We start from the raw sequence: 19925 nt of genomic DNA on the forward strand, positions 1-19925 counted from the left end.
GAGTCGTCTGCTCGAAGTTCACTTCAGATACAGAGGGAGTCAGCAGAGTGTCGTTGCTAACTCTCCCTCTATCTGATGGTGCCATCTGTCGACCCTCTATGCATGATAACTCTACAAAAAAAAGTAAGAAAAAAGCTACAGATGCGGCTAATACACATTTATTTATCTCTGATAAAATGTATAACAAATGGAACAAAGAGTGAACTGCGCTGAGACTTTGTTAAAGCTGAAATTGCCACATTAACAAGTAAACAAAGAAAAGCTAAGGATTTTTTTTTAATCTAGGGATTTCTGGGGGTTCATTTTAGGGATAAAACGTTGACCTGAGTTGGCATCACTGGCCTCTCCTCAGTTTCCTTCCTCCATGGGGTAGGGCATCTTCTCAGTTTACTTCCTCCATGATGGAGGGGTTTTAGTTCGGGTTTTTCTCTCTCGTGCCTGCTCTTACTCGCGCCTACGCAAAATTGATTTCTCCCTCAAATGAACGTCTCGTGGCGGCGCTCTAGCGGTTCTCACTTTCTCGGGCCAGCTTTTCCGCTAGAGTTGTTCTATGCCTACACTATGGTGTTCGACAGGATGGCGGAGTAACGCCAAGAACGCCAACTACCGGCGTCACTGTAGCTTCACAAAGAGTGACGTCAGAACCTCTCAGATTTTTCTCCCTCCATGATACCACATTACAAGTTGTCGCGTCACCTGGGGGTTGAAAATAAACTTACCAAACTGAGATATTGGATGTTTTTAACAAATAATTGTATATATTAGCAATGACAGGCAATGCAAAACACTGCGAATGCATAGAACAAATGTAATACAGTGAACGAACAGCTAGAGAAGCGCAGGCTTTGAAGTACTGGAATACTCAGGCATTGCTCAGGCTGAAACAACTGAAACGTTCAACGCTCGTTCAGCCCTAGCCAGCTGCCAGCACTCAAAAAGTTTGAAAGCGATACTATAGTCACCATAGCGATACTCAAGCGCGGTCGCGCCCTCTGGGTAGCATCATCGACAAGTCGAAGCCAAGTCTGCCAAGTCGACCAAGTTGTGCACGCATACGGAATAGCCGGACGAGCCACCGGGCGCTTAGGCTGCGCTTGCGTTGGTCAACGTTTATCGTGACATAAACTGCACGGTGGACGATCGCCTTTCTACACCCAGTAACGGCCGTGAGAAGCCGAGTGGCTACTAAAGTGAACACCTGCTGGGAGTTGCCGCCGGAGACGACGTCAGGTACGTAGTTCTGTCGCGGGGCACCACGGTGGTGCCCCGCGTCACCACTGCTCGGCTCCGTGTTTTCTGCACTGTTCAGACAGGTTTGCGTCGCCGTCCAGGCGGCGGCGAAACGTCGCTGGCTGCGGTTGGTTTCACCCGAACAGCTGCAGATGGCCCACGCGACCATGTTTGCCTTGGCGACGAGCACTGTACAGGGACGACCGACGACACAGCACACCACTCCCGGAGAGTGTGGGCATGCTCGTGTGCCGGGCTACTTGCACGCGAAATGCTTGGCAGGCGGTCGTTCTGCCATGGGGGCGCCGTGTGTTCACACGTTGCCAATCACTTGCAGTCAGTTTTTGTTATTTCCAGTTATTTCCATGTTATTTCCAGTAGTCTCAAGTGCGTGTCCACCACTCTCTGTGGGTAATGTGTGAAGGTATAGTGACTCCTGCTTCTTGCCAGCTTTATTGCACAAGATGGCTCTAGTTTATAGCACCCAGCTGCTGATATAAACGTTCTGAAGAAAAGTTTTACAGCTGGGCATGCAAGCAATAGAACTAGGTTGCAGTTGGTGCAGCCTGAGCGAAATCTGTCCTGAACTGTTTGCTTACCTAGTGTTGTCATATTTGTGTAACGATATGGACAGTGACCACACCAATACTACAACTAAAAAATATGTTTTGGCTCCCTTACGGGAGCTTTGTTGACAATAGTGACAGGAGTTTGTAGACAACATAAATCCAATAAAAGTGGCGCAGTCAGCCTGCATAAGCAATCGGGAGGATGTTGTAAGCGCGATTCATTGTCGGCACTGTTATTAAATGGGTTATGATTCAAGATGAAAGCATGCCATTCGCTTGTACTTGGTGACAATGGCGATTCAATCGAGCAGTACATGAAACAATACAATGTTGCTACCAAAGTAGATGCATGCATTATCTCAGTCAATATAATGGCCAATGGTAGCAGCATTCCTTCCCCTTTTGACATTATAGCAATGTTGCTTAATCCGTGCCAATGTTATTAGTTTCACCTATGTAAATTTTTTATGCCTGTTGTTTTGCAGTTCTGCTTTAGCACTAGCGAAGTGCTGCCTGGTCCGAAGTCATTGCTTTGCCTGCCTACAATCTTCTTTTCATTTGGTATGCTCTATTTTTCTAACTTTCTTAGTGATGTCTAAATAATTTTTTTGTTCTTTAGGTATTCAGTTCATACTTCAAGCAGTAGTGTAGTGTTAACAAGACAGACACAACGAAGGTGGCCGGATGAACGCTACACTTTCAACTGGTGTATTTCCGGTAGCAAGAAAGCAATATAGGTGCACGAGCAAGCGTCATGTGCAAACCTAACGGTAGTGAATTTTTAATTACACATGTATTATTACATTTTATTATCAACGAAATTAATCTGCAGAAGACAGCGAGATGGACATGTCACTCATACAAGCAGCGCTGGGTATGTGATATACTTCGCGCCATTCACGTGCAGTTGTGTTCTTGGTCCTACCCATTAAATTTATTTAATCTAGCCATTGTTCAAACTTACATTCGCTACAGTGTGCAGATAAATGCGCTGGAGTCGGGCGACGGCAGCAGCTCGCACAGGCGCAGACGCTCGAGGAGCGGAGTCTTGAACTGCGTCGTCTGCTACGGCAGTGTGCACTGGTGACAATGTCGGGAAACGTGCTACTGTCAAGGGCAGCATGTGGATTTTATTGTTACTGCGGGAACTGAACCGATAGTCTTTACTAATCAATGTGCGACGCCAACCTCTGAGTCTTCATTAGCGATAATGGGGTTCTACAAAGTTATTTTGACAGCATGCTTCGTTTGTTCTTTCAAAAGGCTGGGGTACCGAGTGCGTGCACATATATTTCTTCACTGTGTGTGCTACCATAATACGCAGCGACTAGAAAGAGACACCAAAATGTGTGCTTATCATGCTCGGTATTTGACGTGAAAGGAAAAGAAAGCACTCAACAGTAATAGCTATGTGGGTCAAACACGATGAAACGAACGGTCAAGAATAAAGGAATGCTTAAAGTTAAGACAATGAGCTAGAACTGCTTCTTCTGGACCGACAATAATTAATTACACCAGACAGGCCCTGCTCGCTGGCAGAGAAGTGCACGCGTCATGCTCTGAACTTCACTTTATATAGTATATAGTATATATAATATGATATACTTAATATACAGGGTGTGTCCTGTCTTCTTCCTTGTGATCATCTACAAAGCACATCCAATCTTTCCAAAAACTTAATATCTTGTCATGTCCACAGTGGCAGCGATGACAGCGCTCATACTGTAGGGCAGTGAGGTCTGGGGGGGGGGGGGGGTAGTCCGTAAGAGTCCACCTAGTGGACTGCCCATGTCGACTGCTGCTGATTGGCCATGGCCGCTCCTCTCCTCCTCTCTCGTACAGCTGCATCCAGTTAAGAGTGGCCGAAATGGACAATCCACTAGGTGGACTCTCACAGAATACCACCTGAAGTGATTCGGTACTTGACCATCGTCAGCACGCCCTACTCGCTGACGATGGTGGACTCGGCGGTGATTTGGCCCTCTTTGAACTGCTTAAGATAAAAAGCAAAGGACCTTAAAAAGCCAACATGCAATGTCATCTCATTTCTTCAGTCATTCGTGACAGAAGAATGGCACGACTCTCTGCAGATACAGGCAGCTTTACAGGATTCAAGATTGATCTGAATAAAGCTGGTGCTCGGCTGTCTTACTTACCTCGTTCCAGCTTTTCCATGGGACCAGAACAGTGCTAAATCGTTTGCCTTGTTCACATGGCCTGTCTGCTGGAGAAACAACTGAAGATTATTGAACTGTTTTAGGAACTATACTAAAGAAAACATAGCAGAGATGACAAGACGGTCGCTTAAAACTGAATAGGATACTGCAAGCCTCCAATAAAGAAGGATCCATCAAGGATGCCCCTCACAGATGCCCGCCAAGGGCCACAACGGATGAGGAGGATTTATCCATTGTTGCGGCTGCTGTAGATGCCCCACGCGCCTCGCTTTGGGAGCTATGACAATGCGTGAAGCTGAGGGCTATGAGGTCTACCATAAGGCCGCGGCTTAATGGGTCCACCCTACGGAGCAGATCAGCCACCCAAAAGCCTTTACTTAGTGCCACAAATGGAGCAAAGCGGCTCGGTTTTGCCCAAGAACATGAAGGGTGGACTACGGAACAATGGAAAAACATTGTATTCAGTGATGAATCCACGTTTACGACCACTGACGTCTAGTGAGAACGAATTTACCTCGCATGTGGGTTCAGCCTGATTTGCTTTGGGGAGATGAATAATTGTCTGAAAACATTTCTCCACTTAAGAAAACAATGCAACTATATTGGGCTAGCAGATTGGCTTAATAAAGTGGCCAAGTGCACCATGATGAGAACTTATTGCAGTGAGTATTGCAGTTTCACCATCGAGCTTGACACTGTGCGTGCGCTTGTGATTCGAGCCACTCGCATTTTATGCTGTGAACATAAACTTAAGTGAGGTTTGCCCAGATTCTTAGACAAGTTGATTACCTAATGTAAAATGTCTGTACTCAATATATGCTTTCTTTCTTTGCCCCAGTTACATGCTGCAGTACCTGCAACGGGTCGCAGCGAGCGGGCGCACTAGTGTGAGCGTGTTGGCTTGCATTACCAAAGATGGTCTTGGCCCACTGATACGCCCTGAATTCAAGTTCACTGCTGAAAGGTACGGGGCAATCATAGATGATGTACTGATTTCATACGTTCTTAACGGCCTGTTCCCAGAAGGGGACTATATATTCGTTCACAATAGATCACCATGCCATACTGCTTGTGTTGTGCAAGAACTGCTCGAAGAGCGCGGTGCCACTCTCCTGGAGTGGCCGTCCCAATTTCTGGACCTCAACATGATTGAAAATCTCTGGGGCTTATTGAAAGTATCGCTAGTGTGCCATCCTCGGCATGGGTTGTCCGAGGATATGCTGCGGTTCACCATCGTTGATGAGTAGGGCAAGCTGCGAATGAACACATCGTTGACCGAGTCACTTTACACCTCACTGCCCTCCAGAATGAGCGCTATCATCGCTGCCACTGGGGACGTGACGAGATACTAAGTTCGGAGCATGATGCCTGCATTTCCCAGCCGGCGGGCAGGACCTGTCTGGTGTAATTAACTATTGTTGGTCAGGAAGAATCACTTCCAGCTGATTGCCTTAACCTAAAGCATTCCTTTATTCATGTCTGTTTGTTTCATCGTGTTTGACCCGCACGGCTATTGTTGAGTGCTTTGTTTTCCTTTCCCGGAAAATAAAGACCGAACATGCTAAGCGCACATTTTGGTGCCTCTTTCTTGTCGCCGCGTCTTACAGTAGCAGTGAAGAAATACACGTGCATGCACTCAGTGCGCCTGCCTTTTGGAAGAACAATTGCAGCATACTGCCAAAAGACGTTTGTAGAACCCCATTATCGCCAATGAAGACCCTGAGGTTGGCATCGTGCAATGCTTAGTAAAGAATATCAGCTGAGTTCCCGCAGTAATGATGAAATCAGCGCATTGCCCATGACAGTAGCATGCTTCTAGACAGTGCGGGCAGCGTGCACTGCCTTAGCAGACAACGCGGTTCAACGCCGTTCCTCGAGCACTTGCCGCATCGCGATGCACTGTGCTGGGAGTTTTCCCCTAAGTGTAAAACAGCCTGTGCATTCATTCTCATACCGCCGTTGCTATGTTGTCGTGTTCGTTCTATTGTCATCAATCCAGCTTTGTCATCTGATTCTCGTTATACCTTCGTCATAATGCAGTTGTCAGGCTATTGTCATCATACACTCGTCATCACATTGTTGTCATGCTGTCGTCATCACACTGTCATTTTGCCATCAGCATCATTTCAGAATTGTCATCCCATTGTCGTCATGTTGTCGTCGTCATGCCGCCTTCGTCCCTGCAGGGACGTCTGCATCAGGGGGATTTGGTGACTTGCGACACCACGTACCTGAGCACATGAGGTTTGGACCCTCCCGAGTGTAGCTGTGCACAGCTTAGCCGTGTCTGGGAAAAGGGGCATTCTGGTCTTTGAGCCTACCATTCGGACCTTTAAAGAGACTGAAAACCAATTTTCATGGTACCTATTTCTTTAAAGCAATGGAAAGCTTATTGGTCCAATCACGAAGTGGTAAGGCGGAAAAGGCTGTGGAACATTTATCAGAATTTTTCAATCTGCAGTGAGGATGTAGTCAATAACTGGAAGCATGCTGGAAATGGTGATAGGTGAGTGCAATAGCGATTATATGCCAGCATTAGTGGGAGACAGACGACAAGTGCGGCCATAACTGTGAGAATGTATTGTTTATCAAGTCGATGTTCCTGCGATGCATGTTTTCCGAAGTGTTGAAGTATTTCTGCAATAACAGCTACTTGTTTTTGTGGTTCTTGTGGTTGATCTGCTTTGGTATTTAACCAGTTAAAACAAAACCAATAGGATCGAAAACGAAACGACACTTTTACGTGTGATACGCAGTTCAGCGTGTTGCCATAGCCATGCGTGTGCTTTTTATTTCCAAAGTGTAGAATTAAGTGCAAGGGTCTAATTATAAAGTAACTGTAATTTTAAGCAATAAAAGTGTTCTACTAAATAAGTGCAGACTCGCATAGAGTAATCTCATAGACTACATCCGAAGTACTGGGATTTCACCACCAGGTTTCGCCACTTACTGGTTTTTGAGACTTTCTTTGTCAATTGAAAATTATAATTCCTTCTTACTGTGAACAGCATGCTGGATTCTATCACTGTAAATCCTGGTCATTTCATTTCCAGCAATATCTTACAACACATTCTCGCCAGTTGTCAGTCCCTTTAAGACCCCTTGGCAGAGGCAATACCTCTTTGGCTTCTGCTTCGCACAGACGGCTCCTCCAGACTGACCCACTTGGAGGAAATCGGCAGTCACCTTTTCCTGTCCTCCTCCTCAATCTTTGGTTTTCTGTTTTCTCTTCCATTTACTTCCTACATTTCTGGTGGCAAAGATTAACCTGGTGTGCTGTGGCCTACCTTGGTTATAACATGTGTGGTTATAGTAAAAATGTACAGGTTTCATGGCAGAGCTTGCTTCACCATTACCTCTGCCCTGTTGCCTCGTTGGGCTCGATGGTGAGTGACTGGCATTCATACCGAATACACAATACATTCCATGGGACCCTCCAACCCCTTCTCACCTAATCATCCCCAGAAATGGGGATGCGCAGATGCAACGTTTCAATTATTCTTGAAGAAAGATACATTCTCGAAATATCACATGATTCTTTGTGAGAACGCCCCAGAAGAAAGCGAGAAGCATTTAATCCTTCTTGGTATCAAAATGTCTCATGGGGACCATTGGAAGTGTCTACAAAGCCACCAAGATGGCAAGAAGGGGGCCTGCTGGTCGAAGTACAAGACAAGACTTGGTACAAGAAACTGACACACCTTGTGGCATTTGGAGACAAATGCATATCTGTCGGTGCACACCAAACAATGAACACTGTAAAAGGCGTGGTTTCAGACGACAACCTCATGGATCTAACAGAAGTAGAACTCTTGAATAGATGAAAAGAAAGATGTTCTACATGTACAACGTACCAAATCAGTTGTGATACCAAAGAGCTACCAACCAAACATGTGATACCTTTGGCTCTAGCACAATCCCGGACGCAATAGAAACAGGTTACCTCGAACTGCAAAGCAAACTCAACTCAAACTGAAGCACAAAGAGTGATGGAACGAAGAATGTTAGGTGGAACATTAAGACAGAAAGATAGCGGTGTGGACCAGAAAGCAAACAGGGATAGCCGATATTCTAATTGACACTAAGAGAAAGAAATGGAGCTGGGCAGGTCATGTAATGCGCAGGTTAGATAACCAGTGGACCATTAGGGTTACAGAATAGGTGCCAAGAGAAGGGAAGCGATGTTGAGGACAGCAGAAGACTAGGTGGGGTGATGAAATTAAGAAATTTGCAGGCGCTAGCTGGAATCGGTTGGTGCAGGACAGAGGTAATTGGAGATCGCAGGGAGAGGCCTTCATCCTGCAGTGTGCATAAAAGATAGGCTGATGGTGATGATGATGATGATGATGACCTCAAACTGCACGTAAGACTTTATATTCCAAACCCACAATGTTGTTTCAAGTGGCAGAGCTTTGGACATGCTCTCAAAACTGCCCACTGCAAAGTGCGGCACAAAAGATCACTCAGCTGATGAATGCAGTGCTGAAGCCCATTGCGCTAACTGTGATGGTAGCCAGCCTGCATATTCCTGATCTTGTGCAGCCTGGAAGAATTAAAAAAAATATTGCCATTAAACTGAAAGAGAACATCAGTTTCCTAGAAGCATGACAGCGTTTTTCACCTTGATTATTTTTATTTATTCATCACTCATCATTAGTACAGGAGGAGGTCCCGGAGTTACAAAAACTGTTAGGAGGACCTCCTATTAGTAATTTAACAATATAGTAATTAACATCTTTCGCCAATGTGGTGTAACGGGGCAGCACCACAATGGTGCCCGACGGCCGTCCAAGTCACGCGCAGCATGCTGAGGCGATCACCACCCACCCCCACAGTGAGAGCAGCTGAGGCTGCCCTGCCTTCTGTGAAATCAGTCACATCAAAGGCCTCTACTAACGCTGGCAGCAGCCCTTGCAGCTCAGAGGCTAAGGAAGATCCATCAATTTTCGGACTAGTGAGGCCATTACGATTTCAGGGAAGGCAGATCAATGACAGACCAGCTTGTCTGCATGGAAAGGTATTTCTGGGATGCCTTTATCCACAAACAGCTTGTCTTATCAGTATTTTTCGATATGGAAAAAGCATATGATACCATGTGGTGTTTTGGGATCCTTCAGGATCTTTATGGAATAGGTATTTGTGGCAACTTACTGAGCATTATTGAGCGACCTGTCTAACAGAATGTTCCGTATTAGAGTTGGAAACGTGCAGTCTCGACCATTCACACAGGAAACGTGTACCGCAAGGTGGAGTGCTGAGTTCTACGCTCTTTTTTCTAAAGGTTAACTCCTTATAGACAAACTTATTGCACACTGTTTCACTTGGTTTATGTGGAAGATGTACAAATATGTTTCAGGTCGTGTAATCTTAGCATCTCCAAGAGACAGATACAGCTTGGCCTGAATAAACTTCTAAAGTGTGTGGATGAAAACGGTTCTAAATTAAACCCTCAAGATAAGTGCATGTGTTGTATTTTCAAACAAAAGAGGTGTATTACCAGAACCCACTACAGTAAACTCTCAGTTGTGCGAACGTCGGTTTATCGAATATTTCAGAATAATGAACTTTTTAAAAACTCCTCGACAGTTTTCTTATATATTCTATGCAAAAATGTTTCACTTAAACGAATTTCGGAACAGTTAGTATTTCAGTTTAATGAACTCGCTCAGAGGACCAAGGCTTATTTTTAACAAAATTTTGCACCCTGCACTGCAGGCGCAACCGATGCCCACCCTCGTCAAACCGCCGCTCCAGCGACAATGTAACGTCGCTGGAGCTACAGCGCCCCTGGGGCAAAGCGGCGGCACGGAAAATGAATGGCAATGAGGCATGGCCTCCGAGATCGCCGGCACAAAACAAGCAAGCATGTAATCTCAGAGGCCATGAACAAAGTAACATAGCTGGCGCTTACAACGCCGCCAGAGCAAAGCGGCGATCTGTCACACCACAAACCACGTGGTGTGTTTTTCTTTCTGACTGGCTAGTCTTGGCATGGTCGTCATCTCTTTCTTTCCAGTCTCGTCGGTTCCGCGTGTGCGCAGAAAGGCAGCATTATAACTGTTCTGAACCTTGTACTTGTTGATATGTACAAATTCCATTTCACACATTTCTAACACTATGGATGCCATGTCTTTTGCTCCATGAATTGCACTTCAAACTTTTGACTCTGTATGCTATGTCTTATGTTGGTCTAGTGAATATTCAGTTTAGTGAACTTTCAGTTATGTGAACTATTTCCTTCAGTCCCTTGAAGTTCACTCAAGTGAGAGTTCACTGTATTGACCACAATGGAGAACAAATATCGGTCAGCCTAGAACACAAATATTTAGGTATTACAGTCGAACCCACTTATAACGATATCGGTTTTAACACTGTATCGGTTATAACAATGAGAAGCTGCTGCACCGCCAACCTTTGTATGTTTTCCGTGGCGAAATAACCCGCTTACTACAATGCCTCGATGCCGCATTATCAGTTATAACGATGAAGTCTGGCTGCTGGGTGTCAGAGCCGAAAGGTAGGGAAGTGCGAAATCCTCGAAAAGAAAAAGCAAAAAGAAATTTGAGCCAGTGCATGATGGGCCACTGCTTCAACAGCCACTGCACTCTCATTTTCCAGCCATCTACGTGCACCTCTCTCTTGTCGCCCTTCCACCCCTCCAACACGAATGGGCTGCACCTACAACTCTAAGCCACCCCACCCTCCAAAACACGAATGGACTGCGCCAACTGTGCTGCTCGCAGATTACTCGCATGTTGCTCGCTGGCTCCTCATTCAGTGCAGTTCTGCAAACAGCTTAATCACTCGCATCCGTTTTTGTTGGTTGCATGGAAATAGTCCCTGGCAACGTGGTTTCTCAGCCTCGTTTGACCAACGGTAGGTTTGACTCGCTGCCAAAATGGAAAATGGCTGATGCACCTGCTTATCATCGGCAATGCAAGACGTTGCCAGGGAAAAGAAAGCACACAGCTGTATATTTGAAAACTAAGTGCTTCTAACCAATGAGGCAGTCGTCGCGAACGTGCTTGCATCAGATAGCGACAGCAATGTCGGCAGCGATGATGCGGTAGGGCAGGCTGCCTCAACGTTGTCCTCACAGGAGGCCCAGCAGATGATTTAGTTCCTCCGGGGCTTCATTTTCGCGAGGAACCTTCTGCTGCACTACGTGGAGCACCTGGATGCCTTGGAGAAGGATGTTGGCAAGCTTCGTGTAAAGCATGCAAGGCTGACGGACATAGGGTTTTCTCGTGCAAGCCAGTGGGAAGTACGTGGCGCAATGCTTGTGGCGATCTCTCTTTAGCATTTTTTTTTTTGTTTTTCAAGCTGACAGGCTGCCGTGGCAACCTTCTCGCAATTTTCAAAGACCCCCTTTGGGGCCACCAAGGCAATTCCTCGGCAGTGCTCGCACATCGCTTGCCACCCATGACACCCTCGTTGCAGTTGTTATAGCAGCGCCACTCTTTAACGCCGACAGCCGCGACTTGTTACACGCGATTCGAGCGCCCAGGAAGCAGTTAAACAAGTGAACGCAATCAGCAGTTGGATGGAGGAAGGAAGGAAGGGGCACTGGGCCTCCCTACCATTATAGTTTTCTCGCATCAGCTCTGCCATCCCCCTACTTTGATTTTTTTCATGCAACCCGGTTATAACAATTATCGGTTATAACAATGCAATTTTCGTGGCTCTTGAATATTGTTATAATTGGGTTCGACTGTATCTTGGACACAAAACTTAATTTCATTCCCCACTTGAAATATATTAAGGTGAAGTGCCTGAAGACTATGCACCTACTTAAGCTGCATTCTCGAACAACCAGGTGTCTGCTTAGGCTGTATAAGAGTCTAGTACGATCACACCTCGATTGCAGAGCCGTGGTGCACCAATCCGCACTGAAGAGTGCTTAAAAATCCTTGATCTAGTCCACAACCACGGTATATGCCCGGCAATAGGCACCTTTAGGACAGACCCGGTGGAAAGTCTGTACATTGAGGCCAACGAATGGTCCTTACATCTATGCCGAACATATCTAAGCTTCTACTTTTTCAAAAGTAAATGGGATAACAAGCACTCATGTCATTCAACTGAGCTCGACTTGCCTTTTGCCAGACTTCACTGTAACTGCCCATCTGTTCGTGCTCCTCTGTCTCTGTGCTTGGAAGAACTGGCAGAAGAAACTGGCATTCCCCATCAAGAAACAGTCCTAATGACTCCCATCTCTCTTGCTTCACCTATCCAGTGTGATGTCCTTTGTCGCAATATCAAAACACACGCCTGAGGCGTATATACCTTCACACTTCCTAAAACTCCAGGCAAAGTACTCCTGCACAGAATTGTATACAGACTCTTCCAAGTCTACCTATGGTGTGGCTTATGCAGCTTTTGGACCATCATTTTCAACGTCCGGTGCATTAAATGCGAGCACGAGCATTTTTACAGCGGAGGCATATGCAATCCTCTCTGCTGCTAAACATATAAAGCAAGCGAGTATAATAAAGGCTGTCGTATTCACAGGCTCATTAAGTGTTGTTAGTGGCATATCGAGCTTACAGAAACACAAAAACTCTGTCCTTAATTACCTCTACAACTTTCTGTACTCAGTGTACATGTCCAACCAAAGCGTTGTTCTTTGTTGGGCGCCTGGCCACAGAGGCCTGGAGGGCAACGTCACTGCTGATGAAAAGGCTACATTTGTAGCTTTTTGTGATTAAAACATTAATACTATACCTGTACCTTCCACAGACCTTAAGTCATTTTTACGACATAAGCTACGGAAATATTGCCAGAGGCAGTGGGACACTCATGTGTTGAACAAACTACACTTAATCAAACCAAAAATAGGAAAGTGAATCTCTGAGAAAACGACAACAGGAAGTACTGCTTTGTAGGTGAAGAATTGGGCACACCTACAGTACTCACTCCTATCTCCTAACCGGAACTAACCCTCTGACATGCAGTAGGTGTGGCAATAAACTTGCAGTCCTTCTTGTTCAGTGCCTCTCAGTAGAACAAGAGAGAAAAAAGTACTTCCCTTCCTTATGCCGTCATAATATACCTCTTTACCCAGCACCCTTCTTAAGGAATGACCCTTTTTTAATGGTAAAACATTGAAGTTCTCAGCAGAAATGAACACAGCGGAAATAATTTGGCCAGGCTATCTGTAGTATAGCATCTCCTTGGATGCTGTGTTACTCATTTTGCAACTCATTTTCTCATCCAAGAACAACACATTGCCAGTGATCACCAAGTATCATGCTGGTCTTTGGCCACTTCTGGCCTTTGCACCAATAAACAATGTACATCAATCATCATGCCGCCTTCATCGTTCCATTGACATCATTCCTTCATAATTCCATACAGTCATCCTGCCGTTATAATCGTGAATCACCTTAGCGAGAGACGGCCATAGCAAAGTGGGCCAGTCACGGAGGCAATGCATGTTGCATGCGGCTGAAGCAATTGAAATCTTGGAAGGACCACTGCAGATTCTAAATGAAGGTGTCTTAGGCAATACGGGGTGTCGCTACGTGGTCGCTATATTGCTTGAAAGCTACCTGTACTAAGTTGGATAGTCATCTTAAGATGGATTCTGCCTAAATTCTTTCATCTACATGTTGTCACTAAAATACTCTGCTCAACATTGTTCACAGGTTATTAAGACCTCGCATTGCTAGAGGCAATCGTGTGCAGGCAAGAAATGGACGATGCAATGTTCGAATGGAGGTAGCATGTTAAGGTGGCTGGGAGTGTCGGTGAAGGATGAATTTCAAGAGTGGCAAGACACCACAAAGTCCAATCAAAATGGTGAAGAGTTAGAAATATATTTGCATTGCAATGTCATTGAAAAGATTGGAAACTATTTCAATGGTGGGAGACTTGCTGCAAGAACATTCCCCAGACTGTCTTTAGTTGTCCAAAGTATCCTCTGTAGATTTTCGGAAGGAGTTGTCGATGTGCCGTTTCGTCTTTAATGTAAAAACAAAAATGAAATAAATGTTAAAGAAGTTCTTGGAGTGGTAGCAAATAAATTCTGGAATATTCAACCACAAATTAATTTGTTAAGGCATAGTGCAACTAACTACTGTTTTTTATTGTTTTTCTTTGCTATTCGTTCAAGGAAGTTGAATATTCTGCTGTAGTTAATAGTGCAGTTCGTTCAACTAACTAAATTTAGATTTGCAAGTCTCCATTTTTCTTACATAAATACTTAAAGCCTCAGCAGATGCTGCAAAGTGTGCAACATTGGTGAGAGGGATGTAAAAAAAGAAACACAGTGCAGAAAGTCTTATTCTGTCAGTGCATTTTTCTTTTCAGTGTTATTTTTGCACATTAAGTGGCCGAACATATGTGTTAACAGCCTCTTGTATGTTTTTCTAGCAATAGATGGGTTCCCTGTGAATTTACACGATCAAGCAAGCATATCATCACAGCAATGGGCGAGTTGGTAGATTAACATTGTTACATATATTTGCAGTGCAACACAGACCAGGGACCAAAAAAGGATGACATGAGCGCTGACAGCCGAAAGGTTATTGCTTGACAAATTGGTATAAACACTTCGGTCATGTGGTGCATACGAGATATGCAAGGGTGCCAAGAAATCGGGCCATTAAAAAAAAAAGTTTCTTTTTTTCTTATGCAGCGAAATAGACATTAGGCTAACATATGAGGCGGAATCTATGTGCATGTCATATGCCTCCACTATCTCTTGTCTTGTTTGATTTCCATTTTGAACAGCCCTGTAGTTTGGTGAAACAGGGGTTCACGTTGGCAGTGCCTGCAGTGTTGTGGTCAGGTTTGAGCTTGTAGAATTCCTGACAGCATCGCAGTGCTCTCTAAGGTGAATATTTAATTAAGCAGTGTCCAGTCTGTCCGTAGTACACTTTGCCGCACGATAGCGTTATTCTGTACTATCGACACAGGACAGCCTGCTGTGTGTGCTAATCTGACATGAGGTTGTTTATGCCTGCTGAGGTTTATTGTCCAGATTACACTTCCTACTTAATTTATTTCTTGCAGGAAAGACAGCTCATAACTTATATTTATTAGTGATTTTCTTCAGTCCATGGCCCATCTGGTGTGTGTAAAGACTAATGGCTAACTTCTTTTTGGTTCTGCTACTGAAGGGGATCACCTTTCTTTATCTTTTCTACAAGCCCTTCACGAATGGAAATAATAGTAGATTTAGGAAAACCAAACCACTCTTCTCTAGTCAGCTTAGCTGTTGCGAAAAACTGAAATTGGCAACACAGTGACAAAAATCTCGGAAAACCAAACCCAAACATGTTGCAGCTACACCTCCTTTTTTTTTTTTTACTAATTTTGAGTGTGCTGATAAATAATTCATTATTGCTTTGCATGCTGTAAGGTTGTACTGCCAACAAATGTGATGCGTGTTGAATCTCAACTTCAAGTCTAAAAACTGAATTTCATTATTAGATGGCAACTTATACGTGAAGCCTAGACCCAATCCCTCGTCATTAAAGGTAGCATGAATATTATTCACTTTTTCTAGACCAATTTGCAATTGTGTAATCACTAAGTAGTCATCAACAAACCTGAAGAATTTAGCCAATGCTGCTGTCAAGGTACTCAAGTCTCTGGTCTACCTTACCGAGGAAGAGCTCACTTAAAATTGGCACTACCTGAGAGCTGATGCAGATTCCCTCCCTCTGGATGAATGCTTTTACATCCGAAACAACAAATGTTGTGGCAAATAAAACACCAAAAGCTCGAGAAACAACTGTACTGGCACGCCACATTCATTCCTGAATTTTAACTTGTCGTTTCCTGTAATGCATTCTTCAACTGTCGACATCAGCTGGTCTTGTGGAAGGGAATAGTGTAAGTCTGTGATCTAAACGCTAAGGGCAGTGCAATGTCGACGCTCGCCTGCGCGTATAAATGTTAACGATCTCATCTGAATTCACCTTGAATGGGTTTTCTACACATAGCCCTGTGAGGTGCCTCTGTAAATATCTAGAAATGACATGCTGCCAAGTCAGATGTAGCCTTTTCATCAGCAGCGACGTTGCCCTCCAGGCCTCTGTGGCCAGGCGCCCACCAAAGAACAACTCATTGGTTGGACATCTACACTTGTCATTTTCTTCAACCTTCATTGTAACAGATCTAATTGTAGCTATCTTTTCAACGGGATTCAAATATGATTCCTTGTAAAAATTCAGTCTTAGTTTTAGAATCTCCAAGTGCTTATTTGGGACAGTGATGTCTGTCAACTTGAGCACTTTGCTTGCTGGCATCAGTGTTTCCTCTGGGGGGGCGGGGGTGCACGCCAGACATTGCTCCGAAGGAACTCTAACGTAGGCTGGCTCGTCCTGGACCACTCATACAAATGACACTGCCATTGCCTTTCTTTCTGAAAGCCACATGTCACCTTGAGGCAGTCTCTCAGCAGTTGGCTTGACTTATCCATTACAAATGCAGGATCCTGCACATTCTTCTGGGGTGGCCTACCGTAGTGCGTAGTCATCCACACAAGGCCAATAATTCCTTGGGGTAAGTTCCTCAGTGAGTATGCCATGAGATTACTCTTGCATTTCACTCACATATAGCTACTGTTGTGGCCAAGTAGGCAGTGTCATGAAGAACTTCATTAAAGACAGGAAAGGCAGCCCTTAAAGAATAAATGTACTGAATCAACACAGCAAGTTGGGTGAGTGTGTAGGTTAACATTTTTACATATAGATGCAGCAGGGCACGGATGAGGGACAAGGAAAAGATGACATGCTGACTGAGTGCTGACTGACAACTTCAAGTTTATTGCTTGACAAATTATAAACACTTAGGTCACGTGGTGTGTATGAGGTATGTGAGGATGCCGAAAAATCAGGCCATTAAAAAATTGTGTTTCTTTTTGATGCACACTAAGCAGAATCTGTACGTGTGATATGCTACCTCTGGGCTTGTTTGATTTCCATTTTTGAACAGCACTGTGGGTTCGTGAATCAGGGCGTCACGTTGGCAGCACCTGCAATGTACAGCCAGATTTGAGTTTGTAGAATTCCTGACGGCAGCTGGGTGTTGCTGTCACGCCGAACATTTAAGCAGTGTCCAGTCCGTCCATAGTACACTTTGCCACACAATAGGGGTATTGCATATACCACCCCTGCTGACAGTTGGAGTCCGCAGGACTTTTTTTTATAAGACCTGTGGCGTCTCATGGTTGGGCTCCACGGTGGGTGGCTGGCGTTGCTGCCCAAAACTGGATAGTTCCTTTCCCAAACTCCCTGATTGTCCTCAGAAATGAGGGCCCACCGAAGATGTACAGAAATTTTTCGGCTGAAACACTTAAATCTTTCCTTGCTATCAAGTAATTCACTCTTGAAAAAGCGGGAAAGACAACAAGAATGATCTTGCCTTTCCTCGTTTCCAAATGTCTAACGCAAACTATTGGCCCAGGCTATATGGCATCGAAACTGCCAAGTGGTGAACTCCTCTTGGAACCTCATGGCAAAACACAACATTAAAAATTACACAACCTAGTGTCTTTCAGGGACATATCAGTTTGTCACCCCACACTGCATCATGAACATCGCGGTGTCATTTCCGATGATGATTTGGTGGAACTGACTGAGAATGAAATTATGGAAGAATGGAAAGAACAAAATGTTATCAACATTAAACGAATCGAAATGAAGTGTGACGGGAAAGAAATCAATGCTAATCACCTAATTCTCACATTTCGGTTCCAGTATGCTGCCAGAAACCATCGAGGCAGGTTACGTCAACATCAGAGTAAGGCTGTACATCCCTAGCACTTTCAATTTCTTCAAATGCCAAATGTTCGGCAGCAGTTCACAAAACTGCTGCAGACAGCTGACCTGTGCTAAATGCAGTGCACACGAACATCCAGCTGAATCCTGCGAAAACGCTCTACACTGTGTAAACTGAGATGGGAGCATGCCACATACTCGTGGTCCTGCCCATCTTGGAAACGAGAGAAAGAAATCATGGCAATTAAAGTGAAAGAGAACTATTGTTCAAGTAAAGCCCAGAGGCAGGTGTTGTACCTGCCAACGAACAGCTTTGCAAAAGTGGTGCTTAAGGGGCAACGGAAAAAGAGATGGACACAAGTTTCAGCCAAGTAGTGCAGCCAGCACCTAAAGGGTAGCAGGCTTCTCTTGACCACTCCTAAAAATGAAACCGCACATTCCGAGGCCCGAGAAGGGCTACGAGATATGTCTGTTGCCTAAACACACAGCACACACCTCCGTTTGAATATAGGAACGCAAATAGCTCAATGAAACATCAGGGGTCTTCTTCACAATCTTTATGACGTTGTGAAGAAGTATTCACAAAGTACCGAGCGCAAGAGCAGACGACATTGCGGCCGGCCTCAACAAGAGGAAAAGAAAGACGAGGGAGGCTCGTGCAGCGAATGAGAAAGGGGCTCGCACAACGGAGATCGTTGGAACGCCGGCACGACTAGGGCCGCCGGGCCTACGGAACCCACATCTACCGGTGAGGTTCACTTGACCGGGCGTCCGTCTTCGGGACAAGGAAAGCCTTGGGTCGTTGTACGGCACGAGACCCCGGAGTGGCCTGCTGACATCTTGGAACCCGCTTCTACGTGCGAGGTTCGGGTGACCGGGCGCCCGTCATCGAAACGAGCGCCTCGGGCCGTCTTTTTTGCTCGAGACTTCGGAGTGGCCTGTTCCCGACTACGGAGCTGTGGACCGTCCGCCTTTTCCTGCCCCGTGCTGCTGCGTTTGCTCTTCCACGCCGGTCATCACCCTACCAGCGAGTCTCCCACCTCAAGGACTCTACGCCTCACCACATTCCGGACTTCAACTGCAACCTCGTGAGACTATTTTTTTCCTGTTTACGAACAACCGTGTTTGTGTGGGGCTAGTTTAAGATATTCTGTGTGTTTACGTGCCGTCTAATATAATTGTCGTGTGTTTGCTCATCATGCACCGTCTCCTCCATCTTCCTCGCGTCACACGCTTTGCAACGTGACGATCCTAACCACATCACAGATGTCAAAGAACTCATTCGCAATTTGAGTCCCAGGGTGCTGTGTGTTCAGAAAATACTCCTCAAATACACACAGTTTTTCTTTGGCAATATTCCATTTTTTGTAAAGATCACGATGATGCAGTTACATTATCTGGCGATGTGGCTGTTAGCTGATAGAGGTGTAGCTTGCATGCCCCTAGAGGCAGTTGGTGTCTGTGGTGAAAGACGACGACGATGGCTACTACACATGCAGCATGACGCGGAAAAAAAAAAGAGCTTGAGGGTTGGTGGCGGAAGCAAAAAAGAAAGAAAAGGAAAAGCAAGACACGAGGTGAACGGGAAGCTGCAGCCAGGAGGGCCGATCGAACAAGGGCCGAGCGAGGTTTATGGAAGGAGTCCCGAGAGGGCTACCTGGGTGTACCGCTAGGCAGCCTCGAGACAGGTTGCGAGCCACCGAACCGAGGTCCTGCCCGTGTTCCATGCCTGGCCGGGTCCTGAGATCTTGCAGTTCCTGTGCACTCAGTATTCTGGTGCTCTCACAGTTTACGAAGCCTGCACAAATTAATTCCAGCATTCAATGAAACTTGGGATGAGCTCGGCGCATACATTCAAAGGTTTGAGCGAGTGACCGGAGACCAAGGGTGGCCTAGCGACAAGTGGGCCCTGTCTCTGAGTTTTTGCTTAAGAGGAAGCTTTAGCTCGGGCCCAACTCCGACGCGGCCTATTCAAATACATGTAAAACGCAAAAACGTTTTTATGAGATAACCCCTGGACAGATTTTGATGAAATTTGTCGCATTTGAAAGAGAAAGTTAAATTCTAGTGACTGTTGGAAGCGGAATTTCGATTTAAGGCTTGAATTTTCTTAAAACGATTTTCAAATATTTGACCGTTTGAAAAAGAATAGAAGCACGAAGTTTATAAATTCATAGCTCTGCATCAAGAACCGATATCGCGGTTCTGTAAACGGCATC

At 45.3% G+C, this 19925-nt stretch overlaps 1 protein-coding gene across 14 annotated transcripts in view; it reads left to right on the plus strand.

Annotated features, from left to right (window-relative positions):
* Positions 1 to 823: 823 nt before the first annotated feature.
* LOC142580133 (uncharacterized) overlaps positions 824 to 19925 on the plus strand; it is a 128376-nt gene continuing 109274 nt past the window's right edge. The window contains exons 1-4 of one of the 14 annotated variants that reach the window (XM_075690963.1): positions 893 to 1230; positions 2285 to 2360; positions 4815 to 4940; positions 16418 to 16489. The gene's annotated coding sequence lies outside the window, so the exon portion shown is untranslated. The other 13 variants (XM_075690955.1, XM_075690954.1, XM_075690960.1 and 10 more) reach the window with 13 other exon arrangements.

This window comes from Dermacentor variabilis, chromosome 4 (assembly GCF_050947875.1).
Source record: "Dermacentor variabilis isolate Ectoservices chromosome 4, ASM5094787v1, whole genome shotgun sequence".
Classification (NCBI taxonomy): Eukaryota; Metazoa; Arthropoda; class Arachnida; order Ixodida; family Ixodidae; genus Dermacentor; species Dermacentor variabilis.